The sequence below is a fragment of the Echinops telfairi genome, unplaced genomic scaffold (genome assembly GCF_000313985.2).
Source record: "Echinops telfairi isolate 266 unplaced genomic scaffold, ASM31398v2 ScPeMD7_70;HRSCAF=299, whole genome shotgun sequence".
Taxonomy (NCBI): domain Eukaryota; kingdom Metazoa; phylum Chordata; class Mammalia; order Afrosoricida; family Tenrecidae; genus Echinops; species Echinops telfairi.
The window spans coordinates 10,598,556-10,624,345 of NW_022103968.1; the positions used below are offsets into that span (position 1 = coordinate 10,598,556).

At 52.5% G+C, this 25,790-nt stretch overlaps 1 protein-coding gene and 2 pseudogenes across 2 annotated transcripts in view; 1 reads left to right on the plus strand and 2 right to left on the minus strand.

Moving 5' to 3' along the window:
* GRK5 (G protein-coupled receptor kinase 5) overlaps positions 1-25,790 on the minus strand; it is a 230,429-nt gene that overhangs the window by 160,434 nt on the left and 44,205 nt on the right. The gene's annotated exons all lie outside the window — the stretch shown is intronic.
* Positions 6,452-8,427, minus strand: LOC105978421 (annotated as a pseudogene).
* On the plus strand, positions 6,919-7,960 carry LOC101661162 (annotated as a pseudogene).

Below are 25,790 nucleotides of genomic sequence, written 5' to 3' on the forward strand. Positions count from 1 at the left end.
AGGAGTGCCCGGCTGAAGCCACCGCTCTGTGGGAGGATGATGTGGCTGGTGGTCAGCTTCCTTCCGTAATGGTTACTGTCTGAAACCCCCTGGGGCTGCTTACTCTGGCCCCTAGGGTGCTGAGTCCAAATCAACTCAAGGACAGTGGCCTTGATATGGTTTAGGGTCCCACGCTTCTCCCAGGCCCTGCTTTGGGGGCTCAGAAGGCCCCCACTCGGGCAGATTCTCGGCCCAGCATCAGTCCTCCTGATGGGATCTTTGGACCTAGTGTCTTTAAGGTCAAGTGCAGACAGTCCTCCATACGAATGTTCCCAGCATCATAAATCACACCATTGTACTGGAGACCAATCCCTCCCCCCACTCACCCTCCACCAACCCGCCCCAGGAGGCCTCAGGGCTTCCTTCAGAAACCTTGTCTGGGACAAAATGGCCATGGCTTTCCAAGATCTTCCCTCAGGAATCAGGATGGGGCAGCTCACCGCTGACCTTCCCACTGGACCTTACAACCAAGTCAGAAAATGGTTCAACCTCATTGGAAAGAGCCCAAGTTCCATATTGCCCTGTCCCCTCCACGAGTCTGTAATGCCCAGCCCCATCTGGGACCCAATGCCTCCAAGCCCCAGGCACTCACAACCCTGCCAACAAGCTTCCCTCATGCCTGGGTCCAATGACTTCCCTCCTGACATCGGTCCCCAAGACACCTTCGAACTGGATTCTCAGAACTTCTGTTATGTCTGAAGCCTCATAACTGTTTCTGAAGACTACATTGTGCCTGTTCTGTGCTCCGGGAGTTTTGCAACAGTGTCTGGACAAAGGCAACAACGTACAGAGCCAAGTCCTCCGGGAGATGCAGTTCCTGGGCTGCACCCCACCCCCTCCCCCAAACCCTCAGGAGCAGAAGAGATGTGGGATTTTCAGGAGCCACCCTGGTGAGACCCACTTAGCCACTGGTAACTTTGGGTGCACTCACCCTTGGAAGAGAGACATGAATGTCCTTGTTCAGGGCTGTCATCCCTCCTGTGTCTGCTACTCCGTCCGCTACTATAGCCAGGGGGTTCACGCCCACCCCCCAGCTGGCCACATGACCCTGTGGAGCCCTTGAAATGTGGCCAGTCCAGATTTCTAGGCCCTGTAAGTCAAACTGTATGTGAGACTTTGAATACTAAGCATGAAAAAAATAAAAGACTGTGAAAACTCATTAATAATCTTCCTACTGATTACATGTTAAAAGGATCATATTTTACAGATACTGGGTTAAATAAAATATACTGCAAACATTTCAGTTGTTTCTTTGTGTCCTTCTCCTTGCCCCCCTCATCCCAAGTCTGATCATAACCCCCCATTTCATAAACAAGGAAGCAATGCCGACTGCTCCTCCCTGCCTCGGGCACCGTGAGTCTGGAGAGAAGAAAGTAGGCCCCGTTGGCCACCCACCGCTACATCGCCTGGCTGCACTGTATCTCTCTGTTGGGCAGTGCAGGTGTGCACAGTGGCTCTGGCATGGACTGCTGCTGCCGGCGGCCACTGGCCTGCCCTGGTGCATGGCAAACAGCCCTGGCATGGTGGGTTAGACCCTGGGCTGCTCACCACAAGGTCGGCGATTCAAACCCACCAATGACTCCAAAGGAGAAAGGTGAGGCTGTGTGTCCCCATAAAGAGTTGTGGGGTGAGAAACCCTCTGGAGGGCTCTTAGGAGTTGGAATTGACCTCATGGCAGTGGTGTTGGGTGCTGTTGAGTGTTCCCTACTTCTGGTGACCCTGGGCACATCGCCCAGCCTGGCACCCTCCTCACTGTGGTGATCTCTGAGCCCATTGTTGCAGTCATCTCGTCGAAGGTCTTCTTTTCCACTAACCGTCTGCTTTACGTGTCCAAAGTACACCCCACCCCACCCCCAGCCCCTGCTTCTAAGGAGCACTCTGGCTGTCCTGCTTCCCAGACAGATTTTATGGCGATGGGTTTGCTTTGGGGATTATGAGTCGGAATTGACCCGGGGGCAGTGGGTTGGGTTGGGTTCAGACACACGGCAGTTCCGTGCACACTGGGATGAAGCAATGACCAGTCCTGCACCAGCCACGGCACCCCTGTGACCCACAGGTTTCCCGGGGCTAATTTTGGGAAGCAGATCCTTAAGCCTTTCTACCTAGTCTGGAAGCTCTGCTGGAGCCTGTTCAGCACCCTGCAGTGTTGCTACTAGGTGCCGTCAAGTCGGTCTGACTCACGGCGGACAAGAGAAGGAAACACTGCCTAGTCTCGTGCCCACCTCACCATTGCTCACCATCATAGTGACACGCGAGCCTTCTCAGGTAGACCGGTGGTGGCTGTGCATGAGGGTATGCACTACCTGGGTCCCACTGAGAGTGGCTGATCTTAGGCAGGTCTGTGGGTAAGCTACCTCCCCTCGTTGGCGGGCCATGGGCAGTTTCCACTTCCTCTCTGAGCTCCAGCATGCTCGTCTGCACACAGAGGATGAAGGCACCCGGCCCGTGGAGTTGCAGCGCTGGCTGCCAGGCTGCACTTCACAAGCAAGTACTGCGCTCCCTACCGCAGGCCAGGCTCCTTGCGAGCCCCAGGGACAAAGATGAAGCACAGACACCCGCCTGCTCCGAGGGCGAAGTGCACACCTCTGCTTTCCGACCAGCTGCGCCACCAGCAGTCCCCTCTCTTCATCAGTGTCCTGGCAGGGAGCCCAGAAGCAGAACTCATTCCTCAACTTGGTGACATTCCTAAGCCTGAGCCTGGCCACTCATAGCCCCAATGCATGTGATTGGTCCCACCCAGGCCCCACCCCTCTTGTCCTCACTGACTATCCTCTAGGAAGGAAGGGGTTGGGGGGGTGGGGGGGCTTGGCCTCACAGTCACGCAAGCCTCAAGGTCAAGTGCTTTGCATCATCCCCAAATCTGACCATGCCCAGACCCAGGGCCCACAACTCTCCCAGCCCATGGCAGGCCCACCTTGCCTGGAGCATGCCATAAACTAGTACCTCTTATAGACCCTGGTAACTCTGCAATTGTGTTTGATATCAAGGTAACGAGCTTATAATCCCACCGTGTTTGTAGCCTTGAGGTAGCACCTCTTTATTTCTTCATTAATGGGGAGCCTCAAAGCAAACCGCAAACCCAGCGCAGGCCGTAGTGCGCTGTCTGTGCAGATGGTCCATGCACCTGAGGAAGGGCTGGCCAAAGGTCAGTGCCTGGTCAAGCAGGCCACACCTATGGGCCCTGCCTCCCAGCCTCCACGCTGCCTTTAGGACGACGACAGCAATGTGGGCTAGAGAAACAGCTCAGCTGAGAATTCCCTCAAATGCCTCCTGGAGGCTGTTAAGCCTGGACCCTAACTGACCACTCTGGGCACCCGCCAGCACACCCATTAGCTGTTAGCTCAGCCTCAGGACGCTGTCTGAGCCCACCCAGGCCCACCCACCATGCTCCAGATGAGGGACCTGGGCCCACAGAGAGCCTGGTCCACTGCCCCACGCCAACACCTGCCCCAGTCCATGCACCCCGAGGCACCACTCTCCCTGGGCACAAAGCCTGGTTCCTGGCCTCCAGGCAGGTGAGGGAGGTGGACAGGAACAGGTAATGGTCACACCGTGTGGCTGGAAGGGGGCTAGCCTACAGCTGTGAGAGCAGCCGGAGCAGGGTCAGACAGCAATGCAGCTCCCAGGAGCTGGCCTGACAAAGAGCTTGAAGAATATTCTAAAGCCAGGGAGCCAGGAGCTGGCCTGACAAAGGATGGAGAATGTTCTAGAGCCAGGGAGATGGGGGCTGGCCTGACAAAGGATGGGAGAATGTATGTTCTAGAGCCAGGGATCAGCAAACTACAGTCCTTGAGCCATACGTACATGTGGCTCTGAAGTAAAATTGAAAAAATGAAAGGGTGTTATTCAGATAACAGTGATTTCATTGGCTTGTAAAATTATATTTAAATTGTTTTGAGGGGGCAAGATTGGCTCTTCCCTCTCAAAAGTTTGCCAACCCTGCTCTAGACTCAGGGAGTAGGAAGCTGGCCTGGTAGAGACCTTGGAAAATATTCTAGACCCAGAGAGCGGAGAGCTGGCCTGGTGAACCAAGCCCAAGGAGATAAAGGGGCAGATTTTAGGCAGGAAAATCAACTGCACTGGCGAGAAGCAGGGCGCACAAGGAAGGAGCCCGCCGGCTCCCCAGTCTGGTGGCTGCACCCACTGCGTTCTGTGCAACAAACAGGCTGGGGAGACGTGAAGCCTTTCTCTCTCGGAGCTGCTCTGCAGGACAGGGCTGCACGCTCCCCCGCTGCTGGCTCACAGGCGGGGAGTTTGTCAGGCTGCTCCACCACCTTATGGTGTGGAATGGCCTAAGGGCCGAGGAAAAGCAGGGCATAGACCTAGGAGGGGGACAGGTGCTCTCTATGCCCCCTTCCCCCAGGGCACACAAGCATCCTGCCAGTATCAAAGGCCAGTGCCCAAGCCCCAGGGGCAACCCGGCTCCCTCTGTAAACAAGCCGCCACCCTTGGGCAGCTTCTGGGAGCCTGGGCAGAGCCACAGGATCCCATCAAACACCCACTGACAACAGCAAAGCAAACCATCCCACCACCTTCCCACATCAGTGTGTCCGGCTGTTGCTGTGATGCTGGAAGCCCCACCCCCAGTATTTGAAATGCCAGCAGGGTCACCCATGGGGGACACTTTCAGCGGCGCTCCCAGCCTAAGACAGACAAGGCAGGCCTGGCAATCCACTTCTGAAAATCAGCCCGGAAAACCCACGGAAAGTGGGCAGTCTGATGACACTGGGCACCAGTTTGCCACGAGCCAGGGGCGGCGCAGGCCGGTCAGGTGGGGACACATGCTGCCAGCCTGGCCTGCGGTGCGTGCAGACTGAGCCAGACTTCACACTCGGGCTGGGCCGTCCTGCTTTTCACACACTTCCCTTCCACTTCACTGCCCTGGAAAATGGTGCAAGCATTTGACGACAGAGCAGGCACCGACTGACGTGAGTCTGTGCTGGCCCAGCGCCAGGGACCCAAACGCCTCCTCCTCAGCCTGCAGGGACAGAGCTGGCCGGAATCCCAGGAAGTGGGGGGCCCTGGGCTGCCACACTTCCTCCTTGAGAACCACAGCATCCTTCTGAAGGACAGCTTGGGGATGGAGATGCGCTACCAGCGCTCCTTTAAAAACAGAAAACAACTCACGACCATCGAGTCAATCAGTAACTCACAGCAACCTTAAAGGACAAGGAAAACCTGCCCCTCTGGGTTCCCGAGACTGTAACTCTTGACACGAGTAGAAAGTCTCATCTGTCTCCCCAAGAATGGCTGGTGGTTTCAAACCACTGGCCTGGCCGTTAGCAGCCTAATTCATAAGTTACTACCCCATCAGGGCTCACATGGCCCCCGAACCAAAGCTAGTGCCTGTCGAGTCCATTCCAGTTCATACTGCTACCCTAGAGGAGGAGGATTGCAGGTTGCCGTCTTTACAGAAGCAGGCGGCCTCAGCCTCTGCCTTCGGAGCAGCTAGTGGGTCAACAGTCAGGTACTGCAACCGTTGCACCCTCGGGTCTTGCTAACAGAAGACCACACACATTGGTGATGGATGGAGGGGCTGAGCCAGGAGGAGAGGGGAAAGAAGGCCTGGGCCAGACTCTTCAGGGCCCATAAGCCAGGAGGCGGCCCAGAAATAATCAAGCCTCTGAGATTTCCTGAGGGCACCGCAGAAACAGCCAGTCTCCTTAAGGCCTCCGTGTGAAGCATGGTAGCACAGGATATGACCAGAGCTTACTAACCCTACAGGGGTCAACACATCTGCCAGCACCTTGGCTGGGTGGAAGGTGGATCTGGACAGAAAGACCATCTGAGCAGCCCCTTTCCCATATCCAGCATCCCAGGCACTCTCGGGGAGGTGCTAAGGCCCAGGAGAGCAGTTAGGGAAGACACAGGCCAGTCATCAGGCCATCACTGGAGACAGGGCTGTCAGAAACTGAACCCTAACCTCGATGCCGGTGCTTATAGTCCCAGGAGGGAATGGGCAATCTTGACTTTAATAACATGGCAAGATTAGTGTGGGGCTTATCTTGCCTCAATCTCTTTTGAGATATAAGAGAGATTAAAGAATGGAGCAGTAAAGACAGAGAGAGATCGATCACAACTCATGGAGGTCTAGTGAGGACCCCAGAGCCAACAGACTCGTACAACTGTCAGCCTGAATGCAGACTCCTAGCCTTCTAAACTGTGAAGAATGAATGTGTTTCTTAAAGCTACCCCCTTATGGTATTTCTGTTACAGGAGCACTATATAACGGAGCAAACGGCATGGGCCACATCTGACGTCTTCCCACTACAGAAGGAACAAAAAATATTAGTTTTCTGATTAGTTTTGTTTTTTGAGGGGGAGGCGGTTCTAAAAGATGTATTAGAAACCTTCTGATTAGTTTTAATTTCAGAAATTACATTAGACATTTCTTATTTTCAAAATTCATCCTTTACAGAGAAGACAAGAAAAGTCTGGCATCCATCTCCGGGGTCTTTTGGGACTCTTGCTGACTGAGCAACAGTTTTAGTTGAGAAAAGTGTGTCTTTGTTTTGCTTACACACTGAGGAAGAGAAAGTGGGTGTTGACCGTCACATGGAGGTGTTCTGAAGATCAAGGCCGGGCTCTTGCTCTTGGAACTAGACAGCTCCTGATTGCGGTTCGCAGAACTCAAAGCCTTCCTCTCAGTGTCCTCAGAGTGGGGTTAGCCGCAGGAGTGCCAGACTTGCTCTTCAGCGAGGAGAGAAAACTTCACTTTTACCTTGATGTTTAACTGTTCTGTTGCATGTCTTATAAGTCACCAACAATACCCTTTTGGCATTTTTGTACTTTTTCACAATTTTTGCTTTTTTAAACTTGAGTATGACTTGCTCGCCGCCAGCTCCTTTGCTCCCCGGCCTGTGCCCCTCTGGCCCCACCATGCTCTCCATCCTCGCCTGGCCAGAGGCCGCTGCCTCCGCCGCAACTTCAGCACCTCGGCCCAGAACCATACTAAAGTAGCCGTGCTGGGCACTTCTGGAGGAATCAGGCAGCCCCTCTCACTTCTCCTGAAGAGCAGCCCCTTGGTGAACCGCCTGACCCTCTATGATATCGCTCATACCGGTGGAGTAGCCATCGACCTGAGCCCATACCCCTGGAGTAGCCATCGACCTGAGCCACATGGAGACCAGAGCCCATGTGAAAGGTTACCTCGGACCTGAGCAGCTGCCGGACTGCTTGAAAGGCTGCAATGTGGTGGTCCTCCCAGTGGCGTCGCAAGAAAACCAGGCATGACTCGGGACGTACTGTTAAACCCCAACGCCAGAATCGTGACCACCCTGGCGGCCGCCTGTGCCCAGTATCGCTCCAAAGCCATGATCTGCATCACTGCCAATCCGGTCAGCTCCACCATCCCCATCACCGCGGAGGTGTTCGAGAAACACAGTGTGTTCAACCCCAATAAAATCTTGGGCGTGACCACCCTGGACCTCATCAGGGCCAACACTTTTGTGGCGGAGCGGAAGGGTTTGGACCTGGCTCGAGTCAACGTCCCCGTCATTGGTGGCCACGCAGGGAAGAGCATCATCCCCCTATCTCCCAGTGTACGCCCAAGGTGGACTTCCGCCAAGACCAGCTGACGGCCCTCACGGGGCACATCCAGGAGGCCAGCACGGAGGTGGTCAAGGGGAAAGCAGGGGCAGGCTCTGCCATCTTGTCCACAGCCTACAGGGCACCCGCTTCGTCTTCTCGGTTGTGGATGCGTTGAACGGCAAGGAGGGCGCCATCGAGTGCTCCTTTGTGAAGTCCCAGGAGACGACTGCACCTACTTCTCCACGCCATTGCTGCTGGGGAAAGACGGCTGGAGAAGAACCTGGGCATCGGCAAGGCATCCTCGTTCGAGGAGAAGGTGATTGTCGATGCCATCCCGGAGCTGAAAACCCCCATCAAGAAGGGGGAGGAATTTGTGAAGAAGATGAAGTAAGATGCCCTGCCAGAGGCGTCCAGCCCCGTATTTCATTCAGGCTCCTTGTCACTGCACAGTCATTTCAGAGATCTTCGTTGTTTTTTTCTAACTGGCCCTGATGATGTTTGTTGTACGACCGTTACCCGCCCTTCCAAATCAGAGCATCAATAAAAGTCACCTTTGATTTTATTTTCCAAGGGAAAAAACAAACTTGAGTGTATGACTTTTTGCTTCTAGATTAAGAAGTTTCTGTATTTGGGTGTCAGTTTGGACTTCGGCTTGAGGTGCACTCGGGAGTTATCCAATACCAACAACAGGAAACAGTATGGATATGTTTCTTCAAAAGTGTCCTTAGCATCGTGTGATGAACTGTAAGCCCAGAGGAGCTAGTGGGCTTGGCCAGGGCAGGTAGCTTATAGCTTTCCCACTACAGCCTCCAGGTAATACTCAAGATTATAATTCTTAATGGGAGCAGAACGCCTCATAGATCTCCTGAGGAGTTGCTAGTGGTCTTGAACTGCTGGTCTTGTGGTTAGCAGCCCACCTGTAACCCAATACACTTCCAGGGCTCCCTGCATATGCCCAAGCTTCTTAAAATAAGGCAGTGCTAAAAGAACGCAGATTCCTAAGTGCCAGGCTGGGGTGTGGCCGAGTGCAGTAATGGGCATGGTAGCGCAGTTCTTCCCTGACAGTGGGGCAGAGTGAGAGGGGCCAAGCTGGGGACCCTGCCACCTCTGTGAGTTTCCAGAACATAATGGGATCATTTCTCAACATCTCCCTGAGTTTCTCCTGGGAAAGTGTGTGAACAGCGGTGACATCATTGTTTTCATTTCGCCATCTGGAAGCTCCTCCAATATCCGCCGGAATCAGTTTGGAGACCTGTGCGGAAGTGAAAGAGTTGTGTCGCTGGCCGGGAATCTGGCCTCTGTGACCCTAGCGGGGTGTCCTGTGAGCTCTTTCCTGAAGCCCTTGGGTGCCAGGAGCCATCAGGCACACAAGAGTGTACTGCAGCATCTACTGAGAGGGCATCAGCCCAGCCACCTTCCAGACCATCACCACCTAGTTCTTCACCTGGGGACATGTAGGCCCCAAAAAATATGCTCGCCTGGTAATGTGATCCAGAGGTTTGACCAAAGAGTCACCAATTTCCCCAAGTCACAAGGACAAGAGATGGGGATGTGGCTATCAAGAGACCCCAACTCAACTTCTAGTACCTCAAGGCCTTGCTAATTATATAATGAATGCCAATGAAGCTTAAACTTACAAATGCCGCATCTATGTCTATAAAGGAGCCCTGGTAACATGGGGGCTTTGAACTGCAAGGTCAGCAGTTTGAAATCACCAGCCACTCCAAGGGAGAAAAATGGGGCTTTCTACTTCCATTAAGAGTTACAGTCTTAATTGGACAGCCCCTCACAGAAGGGCCACATGAAAGGGAAAATACATCCAGGTGTGGTATAGCACCAATGAAACACATAACTATCCTCCACTTCTTTAATATTTCCTCCCCTTACTATTATGATTTTTGTTTGACCGCATTAATCTTGTCAGACCTGCATAGGTTCATTCGTATAATTAAGATCATTCCATGCATGGAAGCCAAGATAGATAACCCTTTAGAAACAGTAATGAAAGTAATGATTCCCTGAGGGTACAGGAAGAGAGGAAGGGGCAAGGGGGAGCTGATAGCAAGGATGATTGTATAACCCCCAACTCAATGGGAGTGAACAACAGAATTGTAAGTGAATGAATTTATTGGATGAGGTAAGATATGGCAATAATAATAATAATAATAATATATAATAATAACAATAAGGGGTCCTAGGGAGTAGGGTGGAGGAGGTAGGGGACAAAGGGGATCTGATATCAAGGGGTTCAAGAAGAAAGAAAATGTTTGGAGACTGATTGTGGTAACAACTGTACAATTATGCTTGCCCTAACTGAATTGTTATGATATCTGTATGAGCTCCCTAAAAAAGGATTAATAAATTTTTTTTAAAGAGTTACAGTCTTGGAAATCTACAAGAGCAGTCTTATACCCTGTCCCATACGGTCGCTATGAGTCAGAATCAACTCCATGAGTGAGCTTTATGGAAGAAGCCCCAGTGCCATTGTGGGGTAAGTATTGGGTTGCTAACCACAAGATTAATGGTTCAAAGCCACCAGCCACTATACAGAAGAAGGGTGAGGCTGTCTGCTCCTGTAAAGATTTACAGTCTCAGAAACCCTCGACAGGGTTGTCAACAGTCAGAACTGACGCCATGACAGTGGGTTTTAAGTCAGAATTGACGCCATGACAGTGGGTTTTAGGTTTTATCCACTATATATTAGGGAAAACAAAACTGGTGACATTGTGTTGGGCCCAACTCATGGGGGGGCCCACTGGTCTCAGAGGAGAACTGTGCTCCTCTGAGTTTTCAACAGCTGCTTTTTGGAAAGTAAAATTGCCAGGCCTTTCTTCTGAGGTGCCTCTAAGATGTGAACCACCAACCTTTCAGTGAACCCCAATCACATTAATCATTTGCACTATTCCCAAATTGAAACAAAACTTCTGTCCTATACATCAGGCAACACCCTGGATCTGAGCTGCACATGCTTCTGGCAAAAGCCCAGTGAATCCCATCCCTGGGCCAAGACTAGCAAGTGGGCTGGAAGGACCTGGAGATTTCTTGACATGACTTGGGGTTGGGGTGGGAGCTCTTTCACATTTCCCCTTGCTACCCAAAGCTGAATTTCAACACATTCATTTCCACACATGCTCAGCAGCCCATAAATGCTTCGGTTTTTTTTCTAGTCAATAACTGCTGGGTGTTTCCCAAAGCACCCACCATCCAGCAACCAGCAATCAAGGGCACAGGGTGCCATGACTCCAAAACCCACCCCAGTGGAACCCTGCCCCTGGGGATGCAGACTTGAGCCTGGTTCTAAAGCGCCTCATTTATCATCATCAAAAACGGTGGCTGCATGTTCTTCCCCTGTAGCAAGTCTCCTTCACAGTAAAGTTTAAATAAACAACATGCCAAAGTGAATGGCCCGGGGGACTCCAGGAAGTGATAATGTGAGCAGCAGGCTATACCTGGGGGTGAGGACCCCACCCTGGCCAGAGCCAACTGGGTCCTATTTCTAACGGGTCAGGTGAAGGTCACAGTCCTGAGAAGGTCCAGGCCACTGGAGAGGGAAGAGAAACCAAAGATGCTGATCAACTATGCTGGGCTGGGCTGGGCAGGAACCGTGGCTTCCGGAGGGGGCTGAGCGTCACACCCTTGACAATAATGACGGTTACAGCTGTCATCCACGGTGGTTTGCCAGTGAACCGGGAGGCCTGCTCCCCTGTCTATATGATCACAGAGACTCTCATTTTACAGGTGAGAAAACTGAGGGCCAAGCCAGGACTCCAACCCTAGGTTCTCAGCTGGGTTCCCTGCATAAGAAGCAGCTCTCCATTTCCAGCAGGAAACTAGCCCAAGGTGGACCTGAAGCTGGACCCAGGGGTGCTAACTTCCGATCAGAGTCCACCCAGGCAGCGGCAGCTCTGCTAAAGGACAGGAGAACCTGGTGGTCCAAGTGAGAGAGGCCCAAATGTATAACTGCCTTTCTCCAGGGAGAAAGGCATTGACTGCCTCCCGCTGTAGGCCACTCAGAGAGGGATTTCCAGCCCCCACCTCAAGGGGCTTGTTGGGGCCCCTGAATGAGACAAGACCTGAAAGCAGTCACATAGAAACCCCAGGCCCAGCTTTCCAACAAGTCAAACCCCATGACAAAAGGCCAATCGAACCCATTACCGCTGAGTGGATTCCTGCTCACAGCACCCCGACAGGACAGAGGAGGACTGCCCCAGAAGAAGACGGCCTCATCTTTCTCTTGTAGAGTGGCTGATGGGTTTGAACTGCCAACCTTCTGGTTAGCAGCCACACACTTAACCACTGCACCACTAGAGCTACATTAAAAGGCAAACTCAAACAAACACACACACACACACACACACCCTCAATTCCAACTCATAATGACCCTATAGGGCAGAGTAGAACTCCCCCTGTGGGTTTCTGAGACTGTAACTCGTGACAGATGTAAAAAAAACTCATCTTTCTCCCAAGGAGTGGCTGGTGGTTTCAAACTGCTCAACCACCCAACGCCTAACCACTATGCCTCCACGGCTTCTCAAGGCCAAGGTGCACCAAAGATCACACAACACAGTCTTGGACTCTGTTCATATGCAATGTCCAGCCCAAAGAACTAGGGAGAAACACAGACAGCAGGTCGGCAGGTACTTAAGGTTGGGGAGCTGAGGGATACAGGATTTCTCTTGCAGGCAAGGAAACATCCTCATGTGGGCTGTGGTGGTGGCGGCAGCAGCATGGCTCTTTGAAAGGCTGAGACCCACTGGGGTGCCTACTTGCAGTGGGCGGATCCTATGGTCTGTGAATTGTATCTCAGTAAATTGCAGAATGAATGGACTTGAAACTGGACTTAGGGCGAGCCCAAGCCAGAAGCCTGGAATTTCTCCCATGTCTCCTCCTGGTGCCTGTTCTCCGCCTATATGGCTCAGAAACCCACAGTCCTGTTCTTCTAGGGTCACTAGGAGTCAGAATTGACTCATTGACAGTGAGCTGGGTTGAGTTTTGGTTTTGGACTCCTAATTTCCAGCCTTGACAGTGTCCAATGTTGCAGAGATAGACTGGGTTAGGTTTCTGGGCCACCAGGGTGACTACTGGCAAGCTTCTTGCTGGGTCAGCGCTGTCACCTGCCTGCTGGCAAAGTTTGGGTCCACCCCACCGCTAACTTGGCATTGCAGCTGAGTTAGAGTTAGTCTCTACCAGCTAACCAAGCTTCACTCCAGATCACTGCCCAGGGTGCTTAGGGCATAAACCCAGCTCTAACTAGCTAAGTCCTTTCCTGACCTGTAGGGCATACCAAGGGGCTTCAAAAAGTCTGTGGAAACATGCCCTGGTCTTGTTTGGTTTGGTTTGGAACAAACATATATGTCACAAGAGCCCAAGTTCCTTTCGGTTTTCCTTGGCTCCCTGTTACAGCCACTGGGACCAATGTTTAGATCCGAGGGGCACAGGGTCTGGACAAGGTTGGGGACTGTGACCCTCCTCTCTTTTATTTTTTTATGTATTTACTTACTTTTGGTTTTATTGATTTTCTTTTTTCCCTTTTGTTTGTAGAATATAATACTCACCAAAAACCAACCAACCAGCTAACCAGAAACCCGTCTTCTTTGTAGTTTGCAGCCCATCTCATCCAATCAGTAACAAGATTCCATTAAACCCCAGATGTGAGGCTCTTTTCCCTCTGTCTTTTATTTCTTTCCCTCTCCCCTCCATAGTTTCCTGTCCCTTCCCTCTCTGCCTTCCCTCCCTACCCCCACTATCATCATTGTCTTTAAAGTCTTATCCTTCCATGGGAAAACTTTTTTAAAATTTTTCCTTTATAGCAATAATGTAGTAATTTTTATTTATGAGATTGACTCACTTTGCTAAGCATGTTCTTTAATGCTGTCCATGTCTTCAGGTGTCTGACAGAGTTGTCGTTGTTTTTAAGGATGCATAAGATTCCACTGTGTGGATGTACTCGAGTGTGTTTATAACTGTTCCTCTATTGTCAGTCAGAGCTTTTGCTTGTTTCCATCTGTTTGGTCTTATAGAAATTTCTGCAGTAAATGCAAGTGTGCATATGTCTGTCTGTTCTTTATTTCTTTAGGGTAAATCCCAAATAGAGAGATTGCAGGAGCATCAGGTATCTGCATTTGCATTTGTTTACATAAGTGTCATACTGATTTCCATAGGGGTTGTACCATTCTACTTGGCTCACCAACATTTTCAGCCTCAGGTTTCTTGGGATGCTACTCTCCCATTTGTAGTTCATGCTGTGTCACCTGCATGAATCTCCCCACCAACTTTACAACCAGAGTCCACTTAGGACATATGTGTCCCATATAATTGTATTCAAATCCACATTACCTGTAAAAAAAAAAATCCCGTTTGATTGGACATGCCTTTCAGTACTGAAAATTCCTGGTATCAACAAAACAGTCAAAGCAGAAGACAATCCAGTCACAACAGGGTAAAGAAAAAGAAGAAAGCATGGGTTGGACAGACGGCTACCTCCAATCTCAACAGGACAGAGAGACAGCTGTCCCCAATCTCAACAAGACAAACAGCTGCCCTAATCTCAACAGGACAGACAGAGGGCTGCCCCAATCTCAACAAGCAAGAAGGGTGGTACGAGAAGAAGATCAATGAGGACCCTGCCTGTAGGTCTGAGCTAGAGTCTCCCATCCCTGGGGCCCCAGTGTGCCAGCGCCTCAGGGTCACCCTGAGCAAGCCTGGGACTGGAAAGTCATGGGCAGCCACTCCACCCCAAACATCAAGGGCCAACTCAGGTGGATCACAGGTGAACTGACTTAAAATGCTTTTTAAATGGTGACGTGCAATTTCTTGAAGTCGCTGAGCCTGATGTGCCCCATAATGAAGCCCCATCTGGAAGAGATGGCATCAAGTCCCTCTGTGGTCCCAATGTCCACCGGGGCACCCCCGCCCCTCACCCCCACTTCTACCACCAGCCTTAGAAGCAGGGTCGGTAAGCACATCTCAGAGGTCCTTTGTGGTTAAGGCGGAGCTGTCAGGGCTACCCCTGGAAACCCACCTCTGTCTACCCAGCACCCCATAACCTCACACTGGGGACCACCACCCCTGGAATCTCCTCCTCTCCAGTTGAGCTTCTCAAGGTGAAAATGAGCCCCAGTTTAGCTGGTTCAGAATTGGGTTTTTCCCTTCGTCTTCCTCTTTTCCAATGATTAGTTGGTTGACTGATTAATTGATTTTTATTATGGTAAATATATATAACAAAACGTTTGTCATTTTGAAGTTCTTCACAATGACATTCAGCAGCACTAATTATGTTTATCGTGTTGTTTAAACATCACCATTTCGCATCCGCAGGTTTTTACATCTCCCTTTAACAGGAGCCCTGGTGGGATAGTGGTCACTTGTTGGGCTGCTAACTGCAAAGTCAGCAGTTCGAAACCACCAGCCTCGCCGAGGGAGAAACACGAGGCTTTCTACTCAGGTAAAGAGTCATGGGCTTGGAAACCCACAGGGGCATTTCTAGTCTTTTAAGGTCACTGTGAGTTGGAATCAAGTGGACCACAGTGAGTTTGTTTGTTTGTTTGTTGTTAACAGAAGTCCAGTGTCCCCTGTCCCTTCTCTCCCACCCTCTTCTCAAGCTCCTAGCTCTCTGCCATCAAGTCGACAGAATATGAGTGCCCACTTTGGGTTTCTGGGGCTGTACATCTGTACAGGAGCAGACAGCCTCATCTTTCTTCCTCAGAGCAGATGGTGTGTTTGAACTGCTGACCTCACAGTTAGCAGCTCAGTGCATAGCCCACTATGCCACCATCACTTGTTACCCCCTCTTGGAAATCACGAATAAATGCTAATCTCTATACACCTGCCCGTTACAGTTCTCCCCAGACCCCAAGCATGCCCACGGCATTGCAGGGGAGGGTTATCTTTGGGTTTGTGCAACAGTCCTAGAAGGTCGGAGTTGGGCAAGGCTTTGAAGGTTATTGGAGGCAGATGGTTGTATTACTGCTGGGGGCCCATCCAGCTTCTGCCAGACTCCCTCTGGTCAGCTGTCTCCATGGGCAGCTCAGGCCCCTCCGGAATGATGCGTGATCACTGGGAAGTACTCCCTCCCTGTCACTCAGGTTCTATCGGCTGGGCCACCAGGGGTATGGATGATCCTGGGTATTTGGAGGGGCAGGCCTTGAGATTTTCGAAGACCATGGTGTCCTCTCCTGCTCGCCGACTCCCTCCCAGCCTCCATCACTCCAGTCTCCTCCAGAGTCCGCTTATTTCCAAGGACGCCCTAGCGCTGGTCTTTCCACAGGCCGCCATCGGCTGGGACAGCCTTTGCAGGCCCTCACAAGCTGTGGCTCAGTGGTGCTCATGATGATGCTGACAGGAGTACTTAGAGCGGCAAGTGCCATGCCCCAGGTCACACAGAGAAGTGAGCAGGAGCTTAAGGCAAACCCAGATGGGTTCAGTCAGCCTTGGGAACCTTGGCTGCCACCCTCACGGCTGAGCCTGATGTTCTGGCCACTGTCAAGAGGGGTGGAGCATCACCATGGCTTCCAGGAGGATCACAAAGGACCTTGAGCCCACTTCTGCATTGAGTGGGTCCACCAGAAAGCACAGTAAAGCCACTAGGATGAGGACAGGCGCCGCCCACCCCCTGCCGCCACCCCACCCCAAGGCAGGGCCCAGCATAAATAATAATGGCTGGTATGTGTTAGCACCATGTACCACACCAGAAGCCTGACAAATAACCAGGTGCTGTGGTCGCCTGCCCTCAAGCTGGGCGCCGGCTCGTGGCGAGCCCATGCATAACAAAGTGCTGCCCAGTCCTCTGCGGTGTCCACGAGCGGTGGTAGACTGGACTGTGGTGATCCTGGGGGTTGTCTTTGCCGAGTTTTCTAGTCGGTCACCAGGCCTTTCTTCCTAGCCTAGCCTATCCTTGTCTGGGACCTCCACTTAGAGCTGTTCACCATCCAGCGGCACACAGCCCCCCACAGACAGAAGGTGGTGACTGCGCATGAGGCACCATGGGTAGAAAACGAGCGCGGGTCTCCAGCAGTGGAAGGTGAGAGCTGCACTGTAAACCAAAAGATGTGCAGGCAGCAGAAGCGCCGCTCCTTGAGAGCCAGGCTGGCGGGCCTTTCTCACTGACTCTGGACCTGTTGTCAGGAGAGACCCGTCCCTGGAGAAGGGCATCGTGCTTGGTGAAGAGGAGGGGCAGTCATCAGGAGAGACCAGTCCCTGGAGAAGGATGCCATGCAGTGGAAAAGAGGAAAGCCCTCCCTGAGATGGACAGACACAGTGGCTGCTATCGTGGGCTCAGACATAAGCACAATGATGAGGGTGGTGCAGGACTGGGCAGGGTTCCTTCTGCTGTTCACGGGGCTGCTATCACAACAGCAACAACACATTAAAAAAAAAAAACAACCCACTGCCATCGATTCCGAAGGAGCAGCTGGTACGTTTGAACTACCGACCTTGCTATTAGCAACCCAATGTCTATCCCATAGGGCTCCCTTGGATGAGGAAAGAGGCGCCTACAGGAAAGCAATGTCCCTAAAGTCACACCGTGAATAAAAAGTGCAGAAGCTGGGACTTGAACCCAGAAAGTTAGCTCGAGTCCATCTGCTTAACCTTTTCACCAGCCTGGTCCTTTAGCTTGCTGCCCCCTGGCTCGTCAGCATCGCCTGCCATCACTATCACAGCGCTGACCCTCCCCACAGGGGCCACAGGGCCTGCATCTCTGGTGGGAACCAGGCGACTTCTAGACCGTCCAAGGTCATCAGGCTCCAGGAGGGGGTGGCAGGTGCGGCCGCCCAGCCCTCTCTTGGCTAGCAGACACATCTGTATATGCTGCACGTCTGTTTACCAGTGCAAAACAAAGACGCCTGAGCCAGTGAGCAAAATCTGTAGGAAACACATGGTGTCAGCCAGGCTCTGGCCAGCGAACAATGTAAGCCGGCTGGGGAAGAGAGACGGCCTTATTCACCAACCTGCACCCCTCCATTTGAGTTGGCAGCTGGAGGCCCTGCAGAGCCCAGTCCAACATCGGAGAAGGTCAGGGAGAAGGACAGGGGCCACCCAGGGCACCTTCTGAATGACCAGCCCCAAGGATGTGGCTGTACACAAGTGACCGGGATAGCGTTTCTGGAGGAAAGGGCATGCCACGCCGGGTGCCCATGGCACCCACAGTCTGCTCCACAAGCTGAGCCTGGGGAAAGGGTCCGTCTGCCCCTGGGTCAGTAACCGCTAGACAGGCCCTGATGTTATTAACACTGATTAGATTGTTGTTGTTGTTGTTGTTCAAAGTATGTGAGAACAAAACACTGCCTAGTCCTGTGCTGTCCTCACAATTACTCATGTTTGAGCCCATGGCCACAGCCACCGTGTCAATCCATCTTATCAACCGCCTTCCTCCTCCTCGCTGCCCCTCTACAGAACAGGAGGTCCTTGTCCGGGGACTGGTCTCTCCTGACATGTCCAAAGTATGTGAGATGGAGTCTCTCCATTCTTGCCTCTAAAGAAGCATTCTGGCTGTAGGTCTTCTGAGATAGACACTTTCAATATTCTTTGGCAGCATCATAATTCAACACATCGATTCTTCTTTGGTCTCCTTAGTCAATGTCCAACATGCACACACACATGAGAAGATCGGGTTAATGATAACACCCATGGCATTTCAGTGGTGGGGTCCTACACCTCAGCCTTGCTCTTGGCAGTAGGGGTAGGGTTCCCACCCTCACCCCCACCCCACCCCTTCGCCATCAAGTCGATTCCCACTCAGTGGCCCTGTAGACTCTACAGTGTAGGGTTCCTGAGGCTGAAGATTTTTATAAGAGCAGAGCCTCACTGCACTCCCTTGAAGGTACTGGTGGTTCTGAACCGCCAACCTTGTGGTTAGCAGTCCACAACTGAGGGGAAGAGTTATTTGAAATGAAATCCCAGATTTCTGTTCTAAGAAACCCTGGTGGCACTTTGGGGCGCTAACCACAAATCCAGCGGTTAGAGACTACCAGCCACTCTGAGGGAGAAAGGGAGGCTTTCTACTCTTGTCAGAACTCCAGTGAACAGTTCTACCTTGACCCATATGGCTGCTCTGAATCAGAACTGACTCATTGGTACTGGGTTTGAAGGGTTTGAGATGAGTCTCTGGGAAAGGCAAACAGCTAAGTGCTCAACTGCTAAGGTGAGGGACCACGAAAGAAACACCTGCTAGAACACGTGTGAGTGCCACCAGGAGCCAGGCTGGTCCTGGGTTGTCTCCTGGAGAGCTGCCATACCACCGTACTGAAATGCAGGTGAGGGCTTGGAGAGCTTTCTTCAGAGAGAAACGGTTGATCCTCTTGAGCCCGTGGGCCAGGTCCATTTCAGCGTGAGCCACTGAAAGGCAAATACCAAATGCTCTACGCTCCAGACCACACGGATGCTCTTAACCTCGCAGGTCGCAGGGAACCCTCGGGAAGTCTGGACACCTCCTCCCCCAAAGAATGAGCACATCCAACAACATCTGGAGGATCCTCAGAGAGCCAGGGGTGGGGGCAGAGGCTGGGGTCAAGGCCGGGGGCAGCCCAGGTCAGGGTCTTCCCTGACCACCTATGTTCCAGCTGGGGAGGTGGACAAGACACGAGTAAGCCAACCAACAGAGGAGGAGGCTTAAAAGAGTGCCTGGGAAAGATTCTATTATGTTCCCATGCCATTTCTCATGAACGTTTCGGGGCGTCCTTGTCCAATGACAGGTGTTGGCGATGGCCAGAAAGAAAGAAAGGAATGGGAAGCTGTGATGGGAACCACTGAGCTGGGGGTGGGGGGGAGTGGGGGGCTGCACACAATGAAGGGGAGAGGTCACCAAACCTGAAGGTCATTGAGAACTCTGGGGAGTGGCAGGTTTGGGGAGAGAGGACAGAGGTCCATAGGCATAGGAAAAGGGGTAGAGTGATGGGTGGCTGGCAGAGGGGCAGGAGCTGGGCAAGCAAGGCTTCCTCCCTCCCACCAACCCCAAAGGTTCTCCTCCAAGATGGTGCTGGGAGGAGGCTGGGAAAGCAGGAGTCAGTACCAGTTCCATCTATGGATGAAGCCCATCAGACAGACCTTCACCAGAGTCTTTCCTGCCTCGGTGCCTGAAACTAGGAGTCACCTTGAGCACAGGGGGAGTGCATGTGGGATCTCTCCGGAAACCTTCTTCCTGGAGACTGGGGCCTCCATCACCCACCTGCCCCCGTTCTTCCCCTCACAGGAAGCAGACCGCGGCTATTCTCGATTGTTCTCAGCAGGCCGGCTGGATTGTCAGAGGACAGACCACACACAACAACGGGAGAACATGTCAGGTCTACACACTTCCTGTGAAAAGTCCCTCTGGGCTAAGAAATGATGCCGGCCGGTTCCTACGTTTCCACAAAGACACACAGATACTTGCTGGGGAGAGTCCAGACTGAAGTGAGAGAGCTACCATCAGCCCCCAATCCTATTCTGTAGAGCGAGGTCAGAACCTCACTCGCCCCTAGAGAGGCAGCCTTCTTGCCTCAGGGACTCGGCTCCAAGGACAGGGTACCCCCTTAGCTATCGACTCCCAAGTCACCCCATGAGAGAGTGATGCCAGGGTGGGAGGGGCCCCAGTCTCTGAGGATCACTGATGAATCCCATCTTAGGCCAAGAGCTGTAGGCAGGAGGAGGATGACGATTTATGGGACTAATCACCACCATTAAGCGGTCTGGGTGGCACAACAGTTCAGTCCAAAGGTCTGTGGTGCAAATCCATCAGCAGCTTAAAGGAGACAAGAGCAGGAGGTCTACTCTGGTTGAAAGATTGAAACAAAACCAAGCCCACTGCCCTCGAGTGGACTCCAACTCCCAGTGGCCCTACATAGGGTTCCAAGGCCAGACAGCTTCACCTTTCTTTCTTCCACTGGGGGCCATTCGATGGCGACACCTGGGGTCGTTTGCTGTGAGTTGTAAAGGACACAATGGCACACAACAACCCTCACCACCAGCACCTACCCCGAGCCCATCGCTTTCCGTGGCTGGCTTTTCAGAAGAGGATCGCCTGCAGCAGCCATTCCCACCCCGCAAGAGGGGCTGCCGAGAGCGCAACCACCATGTATACCACCACCCCAGGACACCGCAAAGGGACTCACACCTAACCCAGCCCACGGCCAAGAGGTCGATGGTGATTCAGTACACACACACACACACACACAGCCGTGGATTGCTGAGACTGTAACCACTGACGAGAGCAGAGAGCCCAATCTTTCTCCCTCGAAGCTGCTGGTGGTTTCGAACTGCCGGCCATGAGGATCGCAGCCCCATGCGCAGCCCCAACACTGCCGGGGTTGGTCAGCCTCTCTCCTCTAGGGATGAGATGATGGTGATGCCAACCACACGATCATGAGCACCACGCCCCAAGATGGATGCAGCTGTGAGCACGCACTGAGCACTTAGAGTAGCCGTGTCCCACGCAGCCACTGTCCCATGGGCGACAGATACATTCATTTAAATTCCCGTCACCCTACCACTATTCTGACTCCACAGATCACAACACAGGCTCCTGGGAACCAAGTAATTGGCCAAGGCCATGTCCTAATTGATGGAAGAGCTCGAAGTCAAGGACAGGGGATCTGAACTGCTAACCACAGAGTCACTCCACCTCCAGTTGAGCCCTGAAAGGGTCAATTCCGGGAGGGGACGGCTCATTCGTGTTGGCAGGGCCTAAGAGCGCAGAACCATCGAGGGGTGCCAGCAGGGACAGAGGTCTGCCCTGGGCAGAGGGCTGGGGTCTGCACAGGCATGGGGTGATTTCTTTTCAGGCCAGGAAGCTACTGCATCCAGAAACCAGACAAACACAGGGTGGGGTCTTGCTCCACATCATCTAATGGTCTCTACTCCATTAATGCAGAGGTGGTTTTCAAACGGACTTTGCTAACTTCCAGTTCCCATCTGCTACCTTGGAAACCAGTGAGCGAAAAAACACGCAGCAGGGGTCTCTCCACCTGTGAATGCATGAGGGCAGGAGCCCGCCCGGGGACTCCATGCCACCTAGAGACACTCCCTCAGGTCCCAAACCCTGTGGGCTCCAGAGAGGACACTCACTGGGGGACAGCCCACAGGAGGGCACCCTGTCCCTCTCCTCCACCAGCCAGGCTTCAGTCACCCCCTCAGGAGACCCTGTCTCCTGAGAGGCAGCAACCTGCTTGTGGACCTAGCTGGACAGAGGGCCGAGGAGAGTCTGCCCCTGTGCTCCCATGACTCCTCCTCCATCCCACAGGTCACAGGCTGTGTGAGGAAAAAGTCACCAACTGAACCATTGCCTGGGAGCCTTCCAAGTCACTCCACTGACCTGGCCTGCTGGATAACAGCGGCTGGACGACCCCAGGCTGGCACAGGGCCTTTCTCTGGGCACCACAATGGCGCCTCTAAGAGCAGCAGGATGGGTGAGAAGGGACTTTGTCCAACATCTGCTGGGACCTCAGGGGTCCCCTCCACGGTTTCCCATCCGTTTGCCTGTGACAAGTGCCACTGTATGTCTGCTTGGACAGGGGTGGACAGCTGACTCAAGAGACTCTCACCATGGCAAGAGAAGAGCCGAGCTGTGCTGACCCAGGGAAGTCCCATCTGCCCCCAGGACACTCAGCTGTAGGGGCCGCGGAGCAGCAAGGTCACAGGCCTGAAGGCAGATGCTGTCCTGGGGGCTCTGGTGCTCATTTGGCAGGTGGCCCCTGAAAACTGGAAAGAAGAGCCTTTGTCTCTTTTACCACCTCCCTTTTGCATCTGAAATGACCCCGCTATCTTCTGGTGCCTGTTGGTCCTCAAAACCAAACCAGAATAGAATGCCTTTACTGCCCCGGACAGAGAACCATGGGTGATTTGGATCCGGACAGCAGAACAGAGAAGCCCAACCAAGCACTGGGGGTCCCTGCAGCCAGGTCAGTTTGGTGACCCTGGGTACCCGAGTAGTCCCCACAGGAGGGTCTGGGGCATTTCTGCTGACTGGGGACCAGGACTGGGAAGGGGGTAAAAGCAGGTGAAAACCCCTGAAATAGGAGCAGCATGCCCCTCAAATCAAACAAAAACCAATCTCACTGCCATCGAGTCAATTCCAGCCCATTGGGACCCTGTAGGACAGGGAAGAACTGGTCGTGTAGGTTTCTAAGGTTGTATTTGGAAACCCCGGTCACTCCTCCTCATTAACCTGCCATGGCTCCCTAGTGCTCATACCCTCCCTCATTATTGAGCACCCAGACTCTCCCTAGCCTCCTCTACTCTCTTTCCCAGCAGCCTAAGGACCAGAAGTTCCTGAAGAGCCCTGTACCCACAGCCCCCAAAGAGGTTGCCTAGGCCACTGTGGGGGGAACTGACTGGAGACTTTGCTTCTCTCCTTCCCCCAGAGACGGTAACCCTGTCCTCTACCCCAACATCGGGGCACAGTCAGTGCAGCCTCCAGCTCAGCCTCCCAACCCAAGGTCCCCAAGCCTGGCCAAGGACAGAAGCTGCTTACCCAGCGGCCATGAACCCAGCCCCTAGACAGACCAGCAGGTGCCATCGGAAGCCCCAGCAGATAATAAAACCTATCTTCTGGCCTCTGCCCCAACCCCAAGCCCAGTGTGACGTCAGCAGGAAAGGCCCCTCTGGGTTTTCAACCAGCTCAGACATGGGGGAAAGCAGCTAAGCCACTGGGACACCACTCTGCTTCCAGCCACAGCCTCCAGGACCCAAGAGCACACTCCCTGGCAGATCCTCAGACTTCCTCACCCCTGAGAACACCCAAGTTAGAAAGGGGAAGGAGAACCTTTCCAGGCAGGGGCTTAGCATGTGGGGAGGGTTCTTCTGGTAGTTACATAATCTGGTGTCAATTTGAGAGGATTACGAGTGAAGGGGTGGAGTCTAGCCTGTCAATCAGATCATAGCCAATGAGGACTCTGTGTGGGCATGGCCTTCTCCTGAGAATTCTGGGAAATCTGATTTTTCCTCCTTGGAGGCGGGAGAGACTCTCTGCTCACTTCCTTGGAAACTACTGACAAGGCTGACTCCCTGTGAGGCATCCCTGAGGAGAAGCCACATGGACCAACTCTGATGCAGCCAGAATCCTGGACCTGGAGAAGCCACATGGAGACCCCTGCCAGTGCTGAGATGCTTACAACACCACTGGATCTACAAGACTTCCCACCCACTGGCCTGTGATCATTCTGCATTCGGCATCATCTCATGTGATTTGTGAGTCTGAAGAGGACTTTATAGATTGATATCAGACATATGGGCTAATATTGGACTTATGGGATTGGACTGGGCTGGGTTGGGATGCTTTCTTAAGGTACAATTCCCCTTTATATAAAACTCTTTCTTATACGCATATGAGCATCTCTATGAATTTGTTTCTCTAGTCTACCCGGACTAACACTGTTCTCTTCTGAGTAAAGCCCACCAGCGTTGTTTCTAAATGTAAGTTAGAAACTCATACAGCTCAGGACTCCAAAGTCAGAAAGCCCACAGGCACCAAGTCCAATTGGACTCAGAGGCATCCTATGTAGGGTTTCCGAGACTGTAGATATTTACAGAAGCGGTCAGCTTCATCTTTCCCCTAGGGAGCGGCTGTTGTGCTTGAACCGCCTTAGCAGCTCAAGTCCTAATCCCAGGGATTTCTTGAAGGTGCCAAGGGCAGCCCCAGAATGTCTGAGGTCCTGCAAATAAATGCACTTCTAGGGGAGGGGTTCATAGCCTCCATCACAGAAGAGCCCGGGCAGTCTGAGAAAGACCGTGAACCTGGACTTCCGGTCAGGTCCCTGGCTGCACTCTGACCTGCAGGCATAATCCTGACCCTCGGAGTCCTCGGCTGTCAAAGGAGGCTGGTCATGTCTGCCTTAGAGAGGACTAATGAGATGAAAAAAAACAAGGAGGAGGCTGCAGGGTAGTTGGAAAGAGGCACAAGATGGGACCCCCAAAATGCCAGGTTGGCAGCAGACAGTCTGAGCCAGCACTCCTTAAAACCTCCATGACACAATGATGCAAAGATGCAATATCCAAAAGGCAACATTTGCCCAAAGCTGAAGATGAGAAGACAGAGCGGGGTGGGGGCAAGGAAACGGGACTATGGTGGAGGGGGGGGGAGGCGGAGGCCCCCCGGGATGCCACCGGGAAAACAAGTTTTACCGCCACTGTGCATGACTGACTGACTGACTGGGAGGTTCCTTTGCTATGTAAATTTTCACCAGGAACACACTGAAATGCCAACTAATCATAATAGCATACATAGGAGCCCTGGTGGCATAGTGGTGAAACGCTGGGCTGCAATCCCAAAGGTAAGCAGTTCAAAACCACCAGTCACTCTGAGATAGAAAGACTGGGCTTTCTACTCCCCATAAACAGTTAGAGTCTCGGAAACTCACAGGCGCAGTTCTACCCTGTCCTTAAAGGCTCACTATGAGTCGGCATCAACTCGATCGCAGTGAGATTGGTTTGTTTTTAGTTTAATCAAAGCAGGTGGAACTGATTACAAGGATCTACATATAACCCCCTCGCTGGGGGACAGACAACAGAAAAGTGGGTGAAGGGAGACGTCGGATACTATAAGACACAGAAAAAAATTATTACTTATAAAAATAATTATTAATAAAATAAATATTTATAAATTATCAAGGGCTTGGGAGGGTGGGAGATGAGGGGAAAAGTATGAAGAGCTGATGCCAAGGGCTCAAATAGAAAGAAAATGTTTTGAGAATGATGATGGCAACACATGTACAAATGTGCTTGACACAGCAGATGTAAGTATGGATTGTGATAAGAGCTATAAGAACCCCCAATAAAATGATTTTTTTTTTAAATTTAAAAAGAAGAAGAAAAAAAAAAATCAGAGCAGGTAGTGAGGCCTCACTACTCTCCCCACGGGGAAGGGGAGGAAAGTGAGGCAGAGAGGTTAAGGTCACACAGCTTTTAAGTGGTGGGTGGGAATTCAAACCGAGGTCACCGGATTCCACAGCAGACACACTGTGTGTGCCACGACTCTGCCCAGCCATGTGCTGAATGCCTGTAGCTCTCTGCTCTCGGGCGCTCTGGTGGCGCCATGGTTAAGTGGTCAGCGGCTAATTGAAAGACCACTCCACAAGAGAAGGATGTGGCCAGCGGCATCCTTCAGGATCGCAACCTTGGAAACCCTGCCGAGCAGCTTTACCCTGTCCTGTAAGTCGCTATGCGTCCAGAGTGACCCGATGACAGTGGGTTCTTCTGCGTGAATCCCGGTCCGTTTAATCCTGCTGATCCATCTCCCCCTCCATGGCCCAGGC